The 15,037-nt window shown below is 36.7% G+C and overlaps 4 non-coding genes across 4 annotated transcripts; all 4 read left to right on the top strand.

Annotated features, from left to right (window-relative positions):
• Positions 1-13,345: 13,345 nt before the first annotated feature.
• On the top strand, positions 13,346-13,418 carry trnav-aac (transfer RNA valine (anticodon AAC)). The gene has a single exon. It is a non-coding gene; the product is annotated as a tRNA-Val (tRNA).
• Positions 13,419-13,523: 105 nt separating this feature from the next.
• On the top strand, positions 13,524-13,596 carry trnav-cac (transfer RNA valine (anticodon CAC)). Its single transcript has one exon. It is a non-coding gene; the product is annotated as a tRNA-Val (tRNA).
• Positions 13,597-14,575: 979 nt separating this feature from the next.
• On the top strand, positions 14,576-14,648 carry trnav-aac (transfer RNA valine (anticodon AAC)). The gene has a single exon. It is a non-coding gene; the product is annotated as a tRNA-Val (tRNA).
• Positions 14,649-14,753: 105 nt separating this feature from the next.
• On the top strand, positions 14,754-14,826 carry trnav-cac (transfer RNA valine (anticodon CAC)). Its single transcript has one exon. It is a non-coding gene; the product is annotated as a tRNA-Val (tRNA).
• The last annotated feature ends 211 nt before the right edge of the window (positions 14,827-15,037 follow it).

Raw genomic sequence — 15,037 nt, forward strand, 5'->3', positions numbered from 1 at the left:
CATTGTAAAGTTAAACATGGTAAAAATTTAACTGTGGTTTAGCATAGTTAATATACTTTTATTGACATTTTACTAGTTTGAAATTATGCTGTCTGGTTTTTTGTGTGTGTTTATATTACAATAAATAAAAGAAATTAAAAAACTTATTGAGCTGCAAGTACTTTGTCTAGTATTATACAGATATATTTAAAGACCCTTTGAAAAATCTCAGTTTCTGTGGATTTACAATTTATGATTATATGTTGAATAAAACATTTTAGGCCAGTTTTATTCTGTAAACTACTGATGACATTTCTTAATAAAAAAACTATTAATTTCTAGACAACACACTAATAATGTTTTATCTTTGGTAAATACATATTTGGTGTAATAATCCTGATATTCAATCACAACAAATGGAATTTATTTTGACCAAGTGTAATTTTTCTGCAAAAATATTTAAATAAAAAAATTGTTCTAATACCGACAAGATTAGGTGGAAATGGCTAACAATTTCCAACATAGCACACCCCCACAGTTCTCTCTTTTAAATTAATACTTTTTATAGGATAATATTCAGTAAGAAATTTGTGCATATACATTGCTTTACAAATTTGTGCAACAAAATAACTGAAGATCATGGTGCAAAAATAAAATTTTATCAAAGAGGAAAATATACAGTTGAGTTTTAATTTTAGATTTATATACAGTGCTCAGCATAATTGAGTACACCCCATTTTGAAAACAAACAAAACAGATGTATAAAACAGATATATTTATTAAAATAATATTTTAGTCACCAAACCTATTTAGAAATTGAATGATAATACAATTAAATTTAAGCAAAATATTGCAAAAAAAATTTACAACCTTTTTTGCTTCTCTTGATTTTTCCTCTTTTTTAAATTTGTATTTAATATTTTTCTATAGCATATAAATTTGGCTGTACTAGTTTCTGGACCTTTATCTTAAGTTATTTTGTTAGATAAGCTCCATATTTGGCTTCAGTACTGACTAATCTAATGTATATGCACAAATATAATATTGGATAGCTTCCTATTAAAAATATGAATTTAAAAGATAGATTTGTGAGGGGTGTACTTATATATGCTGAGTACTGTACCTATAAATGGATATAATATAATAAAGGAGAACACACATTCATAAATGAGTAACTTTTAAAATGTTTTTATCCATTTTGGAATAAAATATATGTTTGTATATAATTCGTTTTCTTTGACATTTTTATGTCATTTCTGTTTTCAAACTGCTAAAAATATCAATAAAGTCATTTTGTTCAACTAGAAGTTATTGGAGCAGAAATTACGGTTCCATAATGCAAGTTTAAAGGAGGAAAACCCATGAAACAAGCTATGTGCAACTGTTAATCGTGTTTTAGAGTAGGTTTTAATCTGAAAATACCAAAATGCAATTTATTATTCAGACTTGAGTCCAAATTATAATTTATACTGCATTTAATTGTGCACTATGAGATTGGAAGGTAATTCCTACCAGTAATATATTTTCAAAAGTGAAGGTCACAGATATGTTATGGGTATGCGTTTTAAAAATTTAGCAACCACATCATGCCTTTATGGAAAAACAAAAAAGGCTTTTGAATTGCAAATACCTAATAAAGTCAATTTCCCCCAATGCATTTCATGTAGATTAAAAGTGGCTATTTTTAGATTTAAACAAAGAAAGAAAAACCTATTCATCGTTCATCATCATACATTGCGGACAGATTTATTTTTTTTTTTTTTTACGGGACAGTGTATGTGCCGCACACTTGGCACCTGCTCCAGCTGCTGGAGAGAGTTGAGCTGATCAGCATACTTGCACCTGGGACTGAATCCACAGATCTGCTCTTAAACTAATCCATACTGGCAGCCGCACTAAAGACACACTTAAAACGAGCCTTCTATCTGCTGGTATGAGGATCAAGAGATAAGGGATGAAAAGAATTAGGCATAGGGAAAAAGAACATTAGTGAGAAAAAATCTTGATCATGGGAAAAAAAGAAAGAAAGAAAGGAGGAAGGAAGTCAAGTTTAAAGTCTGCATTAAATCTAATTTTACAATGTTTATTTTGCAAGCGCACATTGTTAGTCTTAAAGTGAGCAATTAATCTGAGCAAGTTAATCCACCAAAAAAAAACTGGTTTAATAATCTTTAATCAAAATCTGACCGTTTGCTTCCATTCTGGAATGGCAGTCTGTCACTGCTGACATCAGTAAGATAGCTTGGGCCAAATATGCTTAGCCATGCCCCTTCTACCATTAGTTTGCTGAGTGTGAAAGACAAGAGAACGAGTGCAAAAATAAAACTGTCCAGGGAAATTGAATGAGTAAACCGTCAAGAGGTCGGGGCAAGCAGCAAACAATTAGGGATGGCTGATGTGAAACTTGCGTTTTGACACAAAGTTGAGATCTCGAAGCTCAAGTGTTTCGAAACACTGCACCGAAGACTGATCCAAAACACCCAGGTCACGTGACTAAGGTGATTCGAAACACCCAGGTCATGTGACTAAAGTGTTTCAAAAACCAGGTGACATGACTAAAGCGATTCAAAACATCTTTCATTTCAGAAGCGTTTTGAGACCTGGCGAATCTGCGTTTGCCTGACAGAGTCAGAAAAAAAAATCTCTATCTCATGTGGCCTAGTGGACTGTTCATGTGAACAGCGTAACTGTGTTGCAAATGGCCAAATTTCGAATTCCGACTTGTTCAAATACTCTGAAATATGACTTGATGTATTTTATTAATGTCACATTTTTATGACCAAAACAAGACATATTTATACACAAAGTTTATAGCTGTGTATATTCTCTATCTATAGCTGCATCACCCTGTATTCGAACCCATTATCTCGGCATGCTAGTCTGGAACTCTCACCACTTCACTAAATCACTTAAAACCTCAACTCTGCAACGTCGGGTTTAATACCTCATTTTGCTCAACTGTTTCTTTGCTGAAGCTGTTCCAGAGCAATACATAAAAACAAGAAACAAAGAAAAATCTTACTGTATGTTCACTACAGTAAAACAAGACTTAGCAATATATGTGTGTATGGTAGTGGCTTAAATTGTCAGGACAATGAGAATCAGGTGGGACTGTAATCAGTGGAGTGGATTGTGGGAAATAGAGTCTGGGTGAGTAGCTGTGGTGCAGGATGGTGCAACTGTGATCATGACAATTCCGTTGTAGATAGAAATACACCATGATAATGAAAAAAAGGCTGCTCCATCCTCTGGTTCACGTAAACTTTAAGGCCCATTCACACCAAGAACAATAAATATTAATGTGAAATTATAAATGTAGACGACACAGTGGCTCAGTGGCACTGTCGCCTCATAGCAAGAATGTCAGTTGGCATTTCTGTGTGGAGTTTGCATGTTCTCCCTGTGTTCGCATGGGTTTTCTTCACAGTCCAAAGATATGTGCTATAGGTGAGTTGAATAAACTAAATTGGCCGTAGTGTATGTGTGAATACGTGTATGGGTGTTTCCCAGTACTGAGTTGCAGCTGGAAGGGCATCCGCTGTGTAAAACATATGCTGGATAAGTTGGCGGTTCAGTCCACTGTGGCGACCCCTGATGAATAAAGGGACTAAGCTGAAGGAAAATGAATGAATGAATGAATGAGTTATAAATGTAAAAGAACAGATCTCCAGCTGATGAATAATTAAATGACAGTCAAACAGAATCCATCCTGCTTTAACAATCTTTATTATTTAAAGCAGAAAATTACAAAACATATTAACATAATGATATTGTCTGCTAATTCTTTCTGCTGATGAGAGATTTGATCTCTGGAACGTCGAGACACAGTATGCCGAGATTCAGATCTTACCTTGTTCAGCTGAACTGCTGATCAATTCCAGCTGCAGTGTTGAATCGATTGACCACTGAGATTCTCTGCATTATCCTGTCCTCTCATGATTTGTCCTTTGTGGATGACCAGCCTTTTTGGGGGACCTGACAGAGTTGGTGACATTGTAACAATGTAGTTCTTATCTTCTAGTTTTTCTTTCTTTGTTCACTTTTCCGTGGCTTAGTTTCATCCCTTTGACTTTAACCTGACAGACAACCTGCTGTTGGAGGATTTCAACCACTTTAGAACAGTTCACCATCTCAGTCTGTGAAAAACTGGGAAGTTTTGTTGCCAGTCAAGTTGTGTTTGTCAGATAATTAAAATGTGGCATGAAATTAAAAATTGCTCTTCTTATTTTTGTGTTTGTGGGTGGCACAGTGGCACAGTGGGTAGCGATGTCGCCTCACAGCAAAAAGGTTGCTGGTTCGAGCCCCGGCTGGGTCAGTTGGCATTTCTGTGTGGAGTTTGCATGTTCTCCCCGTGTTGGCGTGGGTTTCCTCTGGGTGCTCCGGTTTCCCCCACAGTTCCACAGTCCAAAGTCATGCGCTATAGGGTGAATTGGGAGGGCTAAATTGACTGTAGTGTATGTACTGGTCTTCCAGGTTGTGGCTTCAATGTTAGCCTAATGACCAACCTCAAAAAAAAAAAAAATGTTACGAAAAAACCAACATGATGCGACAATGATTTTAACTTCGATATAAACGGCCCTGGGGGTAAGTATTTTTATATTTAAAGACTAGTTATAAATTATTTATCTGTGCTTATTTATCTGTGCACATTGTTATTTTGTAAAATTTATTTTGCCCTAATAATCATTTATTAAATACCATAGCCTTCTCTTCCTCCTAGAAATGAGATTTCTTCACTTCTGGTCACATGGAAAGATTTTGGATAAGGGCTGTCTCGTTTCTGCACTACCTTTGTCAATTTTTCAATCTTCCTCTATTTTGTTAGCAACGTCTTTCTAAATCTTCTAACAATCCAATCAGTTCCCAAAGGATGAAATTGTGTATCATACATTTTTGTTCTCATTTCAGGACTGTTTCAATGTATATGTGAATGTATGTCACAATATGGAAAAAAAGGACCATTTTTGACTTTCATTTCATGGAGAATTGAAAGAATTTGCCACAAGATATTAGTTTAACACTAATATCTATAGGAGGAATATAAGAACATGTGTCTTAATTTTGATTTTAATATTAAGTAATTATATTCTTTAAAAAATCATTTTAGCTACAAACAGAACTAAGCATTGACCTTGAAATTTAGGAAATTGTAGGTCGTACAGTATATGAGTGCTCTCATCAACACACAAACACTTTCTGTTTTTATCTTTCAATGGCTGGAAAAATAGATTCTGAAAGTGATTTCAATGATATTGCTCCTCTATAAATGTAGTTGACATTGTTGTAGTGGACATTTACCCAACACTTCTTTAGACACTATTTACAGGACAAGAAAATTGTAAGGGCCTATGAGTGCACGTAAACTGCATATTTTATATCATTATTCATTCATTCATTTTCTTTTTAGCTTAGTCCCTTTATTAATCAGGGGTCGCCACTGCGGAATAAACCACCATCTTATCCAGCGTATGTTTTTCCAGCTGCAACCCAACATTGGGAAACACCCATACACTCTTGCTTTCACACACATACACTACGGTCAATTTAGCTTATTCAATTAAGCGCATGTCTTTAGACTGTGGGGGAAACCGGAGCACCCAGAAGAAACCCACGCGAACATGGGGGGCACTCCAAACAGAAATGCCAAGTGACCCAGCTGGGGCTCGAACCAGCGACCTTCTTGCTGTGAGGTCATCGTACTACCCACTGCGCCCCTGTGATGCATTTATAACATTATATCATTATCAATTCTGCGAAAACTACAGATTTAAACAAATGTTGATGCCATTTATGTGTGTATTATGTACATGACAACAATGGTAAACTACGGGACTGTGTATGTGCACAAACACATATTGTTTCTTTATAGTGACAGTGACAGTACTAACTACTTGCCTGGCATATGCAATAGAGCATTTTTAGACAATCTCTCTTAGAAGATTTTCACCCAGAAACTAAAATTCTGTTATTATATTCAAGCATGGGATTGCCTGTAGTAACTGTCCACCATGATCTGTCATTGAGTTCTCAGAGATTAATTTGATTTCAGTTGAAGTCACATGGGATATTTTGACAACATTTTAGTTCCTTTTCTGGACTTTGAACATCTCAAGACCGTTGCTGTCTGTGGGGGATGAGAGAGCTCATTTATTTCATCTAAAATATCTTAATTTGTGTTCTGAAGATGAATGGAGGTCTCAGGGGATTAAAACAACATGGGGGTGAGTACAGAACTCTTTTTAAGTGAAGCAAAGGTTTATTTTGATAAAACACGGTCATCAGTATGCATAACTTGAAAAAGCAAAAGGAAAACTACATCTTTATCGTTAGCATTTTAGTTTACATTCTCAGTGTGAATGGAACTTTATTAATGCAGCTGAGCTCTCTGTATTCAGCAGTGACCTTCACACAAGTGCCACCAGTTTTGTGTCCAGCACACAGTATAGACTGAAGGAGACTGCTGGAAACATGCTGCCCCGGACCCTCGTGTGCTTCTCCACCCCCAACCATACAGCAAAGCTCATCGCCTCTCTCTCTCTCTCTCTCGCTCTCTCTCTCTCAGCAGCAGCAATGCAGCATTCAAGTCCTGCAGGCAATTTGACAAATGAGCTGGATCTGGACTGAGGGGGAAGCCTCACTGCAGCACATCCCAGCTCGCACGTGCCCGCAACCAGCAGCGGTATATGATTTACACCCTACATACCATTAGCCCAATGCATGCACACACACACACACACACACGCACACGCACACGCACGCACACACACACACACACACACACACAGATGCGTGCCGGCTTAGCTGCAGTGCTGTAGTGATGTTCTGCCTTTAGCTTAAAGCTGAGGTTTCTGCTCTGGGCAAACACTTCCATCACACGTAATTACCTGCACTATGCAGTACCGAGCACCGGCTCTGAGCATCACTGAAGAACTTTACTGGTGTTTTAACATTTAAAAAATTATATGTTAAAAATTGGCTGGTTCTTAGTTGTCCAGTTAAAAATGTTAACCTGCTTAAAACAAGATGTTATTTTATTATTGTTACGGATGCATATTTGATTTAAAATACATAATTAGTAAATTAAATTAAGCATTTAAATAAAGCAAAACTGTCAAATTCAAAGGTGTTTTTAGTATATGTTTTACATTTGATAAAATTGTAATCGTAATCCTCTTTATTGTAATTGTAACCCTTTTTAAGCATAAATCTAATAAAAAATTATGAGGTTTAGAGTTTAAAACAAACAGTATAGAAATGTATTATTGAGACGTAAAATGTATTAAATGTATTATTATTAATAATAAGTACATTAACATTATATGTCGGCAGTGCTATTGCAGAGCAACACAAACAGTATGCAGAAGTATAAATGCACAACTATACGCAAGGCAGTTGCTATGGGTCACGCTGATCACTCGACACAGAAGTATAAACCAGCCTTAAGCTGAAAAAATATGAATGAATGAACATTAACTTTTTTTTCAATTGAAACTAATTGTATCCAGTGAACAGAGAACATCTTTTATTTTTTACAAATATTTACTACAATTTTAATTTGTAATATCAATGCTTAAGAGAAAAACACATTTATATTACAGACATATTCTCTGAAAATGTGTCAAGATAAATTTACTTCTCAAAAATGTCTTTTTTTAAACTACATTCTTCCAAAACCATAGCAAAAATAAGGATTTTGAATTTGTTTTACCATTTGAACAAATCTCCCTCCATATCTTTGAGCTTTAAAAATTGATTACGCACCCCAGCTCTCCTACATCTGCTTTAAAAGAAAGGCATCTCTAAATGACAGTCTGCGGGTCTGGGGTTGATGCTTTACTGTGGCCTGTCAAAGCCACTGTCAGCCACACATGCTTGGCTATAGAAGGGCAGTGATTTGCGGGCTGCCTGGTGGGACTGTGTATTGATTACCTTGAAATTACAGGTTTTAAAAGGTTGGCGAAAAAGAGAAGATGTAAGCGGCAGTGTCTGCACGCTCACCGCCAGTAATCAGCATCTTCAGCATATTGTGCTAACACTGCACAGGAAAATGTGAATTTCACCGAGAGACAGCTGAGTGCTGGGTAATTTAATTCAGGACACTCTCTCTCCTGCTCAGCCAGAAGTGTAAAACGAGCCGTATAACCTTCAAAACCACACAACCTTTCATCCCATCATAAAGGATGACTGACAAATAAGAGCGGTTAGCATTTAAGGAAATTACATATGCCGAATGATAAGAAGAGTTACTGAAACATTGCTCACTACTGTATTCCTGCGCAAATTTGATCAGTTAAGGACTGTAGGGAGCAATAAAGCTCACTTCAGATGTTTAAATTGGCAATTGAATTGCAGTGGTGTAAAGTTATTGTAATTGAGTCGTTTTTCTGAGGAATTGTAATTTACTGAGTAGTTTTAAAAATGTGTACTTTTAATTTCCCTTGAGTACATTTTTACTGCTGTATCAGTACTTTTACTCCACTGTTTTCCTTCAACCTGCTGTCACTACTTCATTTTTTTCTTGTCTATGGGGATTGGCTAAGTAGAAAAAAATGATGTCCAGTCAAAACATAGAAAGTAAATCGCATCATACTGAACTACGCCAAGACACAGATGCTTTATAAACGCAGCAGAGACTGTTTATAGACCATTTAAATGTGGTCATGTCAATATCCCATGAGCATTTCCCACTTGTCCCACTTAAACAATTACTAATTGCACGGATTAGTTACAGAATTACAGAATGTTACGTTTACACATGCCTACACAAATTGCATGAAAATGCATCAACCTTTCACAGTGTAATACTCAATATTCACTACTCTTGGGTACTTTGAAAAGCGCTACTTTTTACTCATACCTTGAGTAATATCTACAACAGATACTTTTACTCGCACATTTTTTGGGAAGCAATGGTACTTTTACTTGAGCATGATTTGTCAGTAGTCTTTCCACCACTATTGAATTGAATTCAGACTTGAATAGAAAGATTTATTCTTTTTTTTGTCATTTTAAACCAAAAGATTTATATCATTTTATTATTAAGATTTAAATCATTTTTTTAATTTAAAAGATTTTATTAAAGAATTGTTTAAGATTGTGCTCTAAGCCGTGTTTGGGTGGGTTTCTTTCGGGTGCTCCGGTTACCCCCCACACTGAAAAAATGTATTCAAAGATGATTCCTTGGATTTACTAAATTTTTTTACATTAAGTGGTTGTAAACAATTTATTTGGGTTAAATTTAAACAAACAAATTAAGTTGAACATTATTAAATTTAATTTGTTTGTTTAAATTCAACACAAATAAATTGTTTGCAACAGTTTTGCATGCAACACCTTTTTTAGTGCACAGTCCAAAGACATGCGCTATAGGTGGATTGAATAAACTAAACTGACTGTAGTGTAAGTGTGGGTGTGAATGCAAGAGTGTATGGGTGTTTCCCATTACTGGGTTGTGGCTAGAAGGGCATCCGTTGTGTAAAACATATGCTGGATAAGTTGGCATTCCACTGTGGCGACCCCTGATTAATAAAGGGATTAAGCAGAAAATAAAATAAATGAATAAATGTGCTCTAAGTCACTACTTGAATAAGCAATTTTGTGACCTATGTTCAAGACTTAGTCTTAAGAATCTTAAAAATCTTTTGTGAGTTGTGACATATTTTTTTTATGGCAGAAGCAAAACATCCAAAACTGAACCCCATTGTAAAATTAAAACAAAAATGTATATAATTTTTGGTACAAATACAGAAATTCTACAATGCAAAGTAAACATTATTAAAGCTTACACAATATTTGATAAATATTTCTTCTCACACCCCTGCACTGTTAATGGCACATTACTTACTGATTTATTTTCTAATTTGTATTAATGAATTATTTCATTTATTTTAATTGAATGTTTTTAATTTACTGTATTGTATTTTTAAAAACACTTTATCATAAATTAATGATAATATTATATAAACTGCTATGAAATAAAAGGAATAGAACACAGGGAGATTGTTAGTTAGTCTGGATTTACTTGAAATGGGTTTGAGTAAAATGTTAATATTTATTGTATTATATAAAGTCTTATAACATTTTGTATGTAACATGTTAGCATGACAATATTTACACAGCTATCAATGTTTTTGCTGGTTCACACTTAGCCTTCTTTTATTATTAATATTTGCTCAAGAATACAGTTGTGAAGAACAACTGTGATGAACAAAGAGCCAGGAGTTGGGAATAAAGGCAAACAAGATATCAGCAGTGAGTACAATCAAATGAGAGAATTAAAAAAATAAAAAAATAAATAAAAAATAAATAAATAAATAAAATAATACATAAATTGCAAAGTAAATTAAACCAAGTATAAGAAAATAATGGTAAAAAAAAACAAAGGAATTCACAAAATAAATGCCATCAATACAAATTACATAAAAACATCAAAAAAGAACATACATTCAATGTTTTAGCTGCCTTTTTGTTAGAAGAGGTAGAGAAAGACTTAATATAATTTTTGATGTCTATTTGAAAATGAGAGAAATGAGGGGTACACTTAGCCTTAATCTCAGTCTGTAGTCTCCTGATGATGTCTCCATATTTATGCAAATCTGTACTTCAATATTTTTTCAAAGTACTATATCTAGTGTCTAAATATATAATATACAAATTGGATTCACAACATGTGAAAAAAATCCCGTTTAAGAAATATTTGGTAATTTTTTTGTCTTATAATCACTGTTACTGTTCATGGTAAATAAACCTTCACTGTAAATAAAATATATATGATCATATATATAATTTCATATATATAAAATATATATGATCAATTAGTCCTGACAGCATATGTTTTAAGGTTCTTGTAACTTATTAAACTAAGTTATTCATGTTCTAACTTAATTTTATGTTACACAAGCTGTTTTATGTCAGTTTAACATAATATAAGTTCAATGGACTCATACGTTTAATTTGATACAGCTTAAAAATTTAAGGCAACAAGGATTTTCTTTAGAGTGCTTGCATGGCAACTGTAAAAATGCATTTCCTCTCTGCGCTTAAGGTATTTCTTTCAGATTTTCTCAGGACATTTGAAAATATTTCCAGCTTCTTGCACTTGTGCTATTCAGCTGTAAACACAAGATGGCAGAAAAGGGCTGTCTTTCCATTTACTACACTCTAAAACCACCGCAGCACATTTTGAAGATTAAGGGATTGTATTTGTAATGACAGAACAATGATTCTGACTAATCCAAATGCAATACAATTTTATTTTCCACCCACATCACCCCAATTCCCATTCTAAAGCTGCACTGAATCTCAAAACTCTGCAACATTAAAGGGCACCTATGGTGAAAAATCTACTTTTCAATATTGGTTCAATTTAACAACATAAAAACGGTGGACCAATTGAAGCGGTTTTCAGATCGACCGCAACTTTACGTAGGAGTGCGGTCCCCCCGCCCACCAATATTGATTGACAGCTGTGCGCATTAACATGTCCGGTAGTCACGTGTATAATCATATCAACAAGAGAGGACGAGTGCAAAGCAGCCGGGAATAAAAGGTGTGTTCAGTTTGCTAGGATCATCAATCATCATCAAATGTGATCAACAGTAGGTTTTACAAGTTTAACATGTTTTAAAACAGTGCATGTGTGTAATGAATTACAGCGATTCACTTCAGATTCACTTCATCAGCACAGCCGCGTGTCAGAACAATTATAAAAGAAGACGCTTCAATCCCGCTTTGTGGACGTTAAATCGGGTTTATTTTGTACAATAACATAACAGATATCCATACAGCAGTGGAGATTACCAGTGTCATGTCACATATGCGTGCAAAAGGAATGCAAAGCTTAACGCTCTCTCTCTCTCTCTCTCTCTCTCTCTCTCTCTCTCTCTCTCTCTCTGTGTGTGTGTGTGTGTGTGTGTGTGTATATGCACAGAGTGTATCCTGTGTGTGTACATGTTTGGAGTGTAAACTGTATGTATATGTTTGGAGTGTTTCCTGTATATGTATGAAGTTTATATTGTATATGTATTGAGTGCATCCTCCTGTGGCTCAATGGTTAAGTATTCAGAGTCTGACACCGGAGTGGTGGGTTCAAAACCAGTGTCTGATAGTATGGAGTGTATAAATGCATGGAGTGTATCATATATAAGTTGTGTGTGTGCGTGCGTGCGTGCGTGCGTGCATGCGTGCATGCGTGTGTGTGTATATAGAGTGTATCTTGTGTGTCTATGCATGAAGTGTATTGTATTTGTGTGTGTGTGTGTTCATATGTATAGAGTGTATTCTGTGTGCATATATTTGGAGTGTATTATGTGTATATGTATGGAGTGCATCCTGTGTGTGTATATCTATAGAGTTTATCCTGTGTGTATTTGTATGGAGTGTATATGTATGGAGTGTATTCTGTGTGTGTATATGTATAGAGTGTATCCTGTGTGCATATGTATGGAGTGTATCGTGTGTGTATATGTATAGAGTTTATCCTGTGTGAATATGTATGGAGTGTATTGCACTCGTGGTGTCACAAACTTGCATAGAATCTGATTTCTTTTAGCTTTGTGTTGTGCATGAGCAGGTGGCCAGTGCGTTTGCTGGCCCTTCGCGATGCAGACAGAACAAGACAGTTCTCTAAAAAAGACAATAAAAACTTGAAGCAGCACTGTCATATTGATATCTGTAGTGTAGTGGTTATCACATTCGCTTTACACGCGAAAAGGCCCCTGTTCGCGTGAAACATACATTTAGCAGACACTTTTGTCCAAAGCGACTTACAATAGAGGAGGTATTCAGCGATTCAACAAGACGAGGCAATGCATTGGAGAAGTGCTATTTATTCCAAGTAACTTGTTTGTGCTCAGAGAATTTAGTGCTGGAGTAGGAGTTTTATTTTCTTTAGAGAGAGGGATATTCACCAGGGTTCAGGTTTACTCGGAAGAGATGGGTTTTAGCTGTCGTTTGAAGGATACCAGTGTATCCGTAATCTGAGCGGGAACAGGAAGACGATTCCACCAGCCTGGAACATTGAGTGAAAACATTTTGGAAAGTGACTTATAGCCTATCTGCGATGGCACCACAAGTTGGTGCTCACACCCTGACCAGAAGGCTCCAGTGATTACCACCATCGCTTTACAAGCTGTTGAAAACTAGGTGGAAACATGCAGATTTGCATTTATGGACATTCTGAATTGGCTTTCTGCTGTCTGGATGGTTCACGCAACAACGTCCTTGCTCCGAGCTAGGCAAATGGTGTGTATGCTAAAACCTGCAGGGAGCTTGTCACACTGAGTAGGCTTTGTCCGCTTGATTGACAAAATCGTGCACATTGTGTTATCCTTGCAGGCCAAACTTCCCTGCTAAAAACACTTGTGGGGTTTCTGTAGTGTAGTGGTCATCACGTTCGCCTAACACGCGAAAGGTCCTCGGTTCGAAACCGAGCAGAAACAGCGCTGTCCTTTTGGCAAGAAAATATTAGCAATAAGAGTCACCTCATGACTGATTGTCAACAGGCACCCAAGCAAAAAGGGTATCTGCTTCGTGTGTTTCAGTCGGTTTCCGTAGTGTAGTGGTTATCACGTTCGCCTCACACGCGAAAGGTCCCCAGTTCGAAACTGGGCGGAAACATCACCTGGCTTTTATGACAGTTGTCAAATCAGGCTTCTGTTGAGCACTGACGTTCAATGAAAACATACTTTGTGCAAAACGGTATGAGGTAAAATTTGAATTTAACTTAGTGTTTACTTGCACTCGTGGTCTCACAAACTTGCATAGAATCTGATTTCTTTTAGCTTTGTGTTGTGCATGAGCAGGTGGCCAGTGCGTTTGCTGGCCCTTCGCGATGCAGACAGAACAAGACAGTTCTCTAAAAAAGACAATAAAAACTTGAAGCAGCACTGTCATATTGATATCCGTAGTGTAGTGGTTATCACATTCGCTTTACACGCGAAAGGGCCCCTGTTCGCGTGAAACATACATTTAGCAGACACTTTTGTCCAAAGCGACTTACAATAGAGGAGGTATTCAGCGATTCAACAAGACGAGGCAATGCATTGGAGAAGTGCTATTTATTCCAAGTAACTTGTTTGTGCTCAGAGAATTTAGTGCTGGAGTAGGAGTTTTATTTTCTTTAGAGAGAGGGATATTCACCAGGGTTCAGGTTTACTCGGAAGAGATGGGTTTTAGCTGTCGTTTGAAGGATACCAGTGTATCCGTAATCTGAGCGGGAACAGGAAGACGATTCCACCAGCCTGGAACATTGAGTGAAAACATTTTGGAAAGTGACTTATGGCCTATCTGCGATGGCACCACAAGTTGGTGCTCACACCCTGACCAGAAGCTCCAGTGATTACCACCATCGCTTTACAAGCTGTTGAAAACTAGGTGGAAACATGCAGATTTGCATTTATGGACATTCTGAATTGGCTTTCTGCTGTCTGGATGGTTCACGCAACAACGTCCTTGCTCCGAGCTAGGCAAATGGTGTGTATGCTAAAACCTGCAGGGAGCTTGTCACACTGAGTAGGCTTTGTCCGCTTGATTGACAAAATCGTGCACATTGTGTTATCCTTGCAGGCCAAACTTCCCTGCTAAAAACACTTGTGGGGTTTCTGTAGTGTAGTGGTCATCACGTTCGCCTAACACGCGAAAGGTCCTCGGTTCGAAACCGAGCAGAAACAGCGCTGTCCTTTTGGCAAGAAAATATTAGCAATAAGAGTCACCTCATGACTGATTGTCAACAGGCACCCAAGCAAAAAGGGTATCTGCTTCGTGTGTTTCAGTCGGTTTCCGTAGTGTAGTGGTTATCACGTTCGCCTCACACGCGAAAGGTCCCCAGTTCGAAACTGGGCGGAAACATCACCTGGCTTTTATGACAGTTGTCAAATCAGGCTTCTGTTGAGCACTGACGTTCAATGAAAACATACTTTGTGCAAAACGGTATGAGGTAAAATTTGAATTTAACTTAGTGTTTACTTGCACTCGTGGTCTCACAAACTTGCATAGAATCTGATTTCTTTTAGCTTTGTGTTGTGCATGAGCAGGTGGCCAGTGCGTTTGCTGGCCCTTC

Source organism: Danio aesculapii, chromosome 23, assembly GCF_903798145.1.
Source record: "Danio aesculapii chromosome 23, fDanAes4.1, whole genome shotgun sequence".
Taxonomy (NCBI): domain Eukaryota; kingdom Metazoa; phylum Chordata; class Actinopteri; order Cypriniformes; family Danionidae; genus Danio; species Danio aesculapii.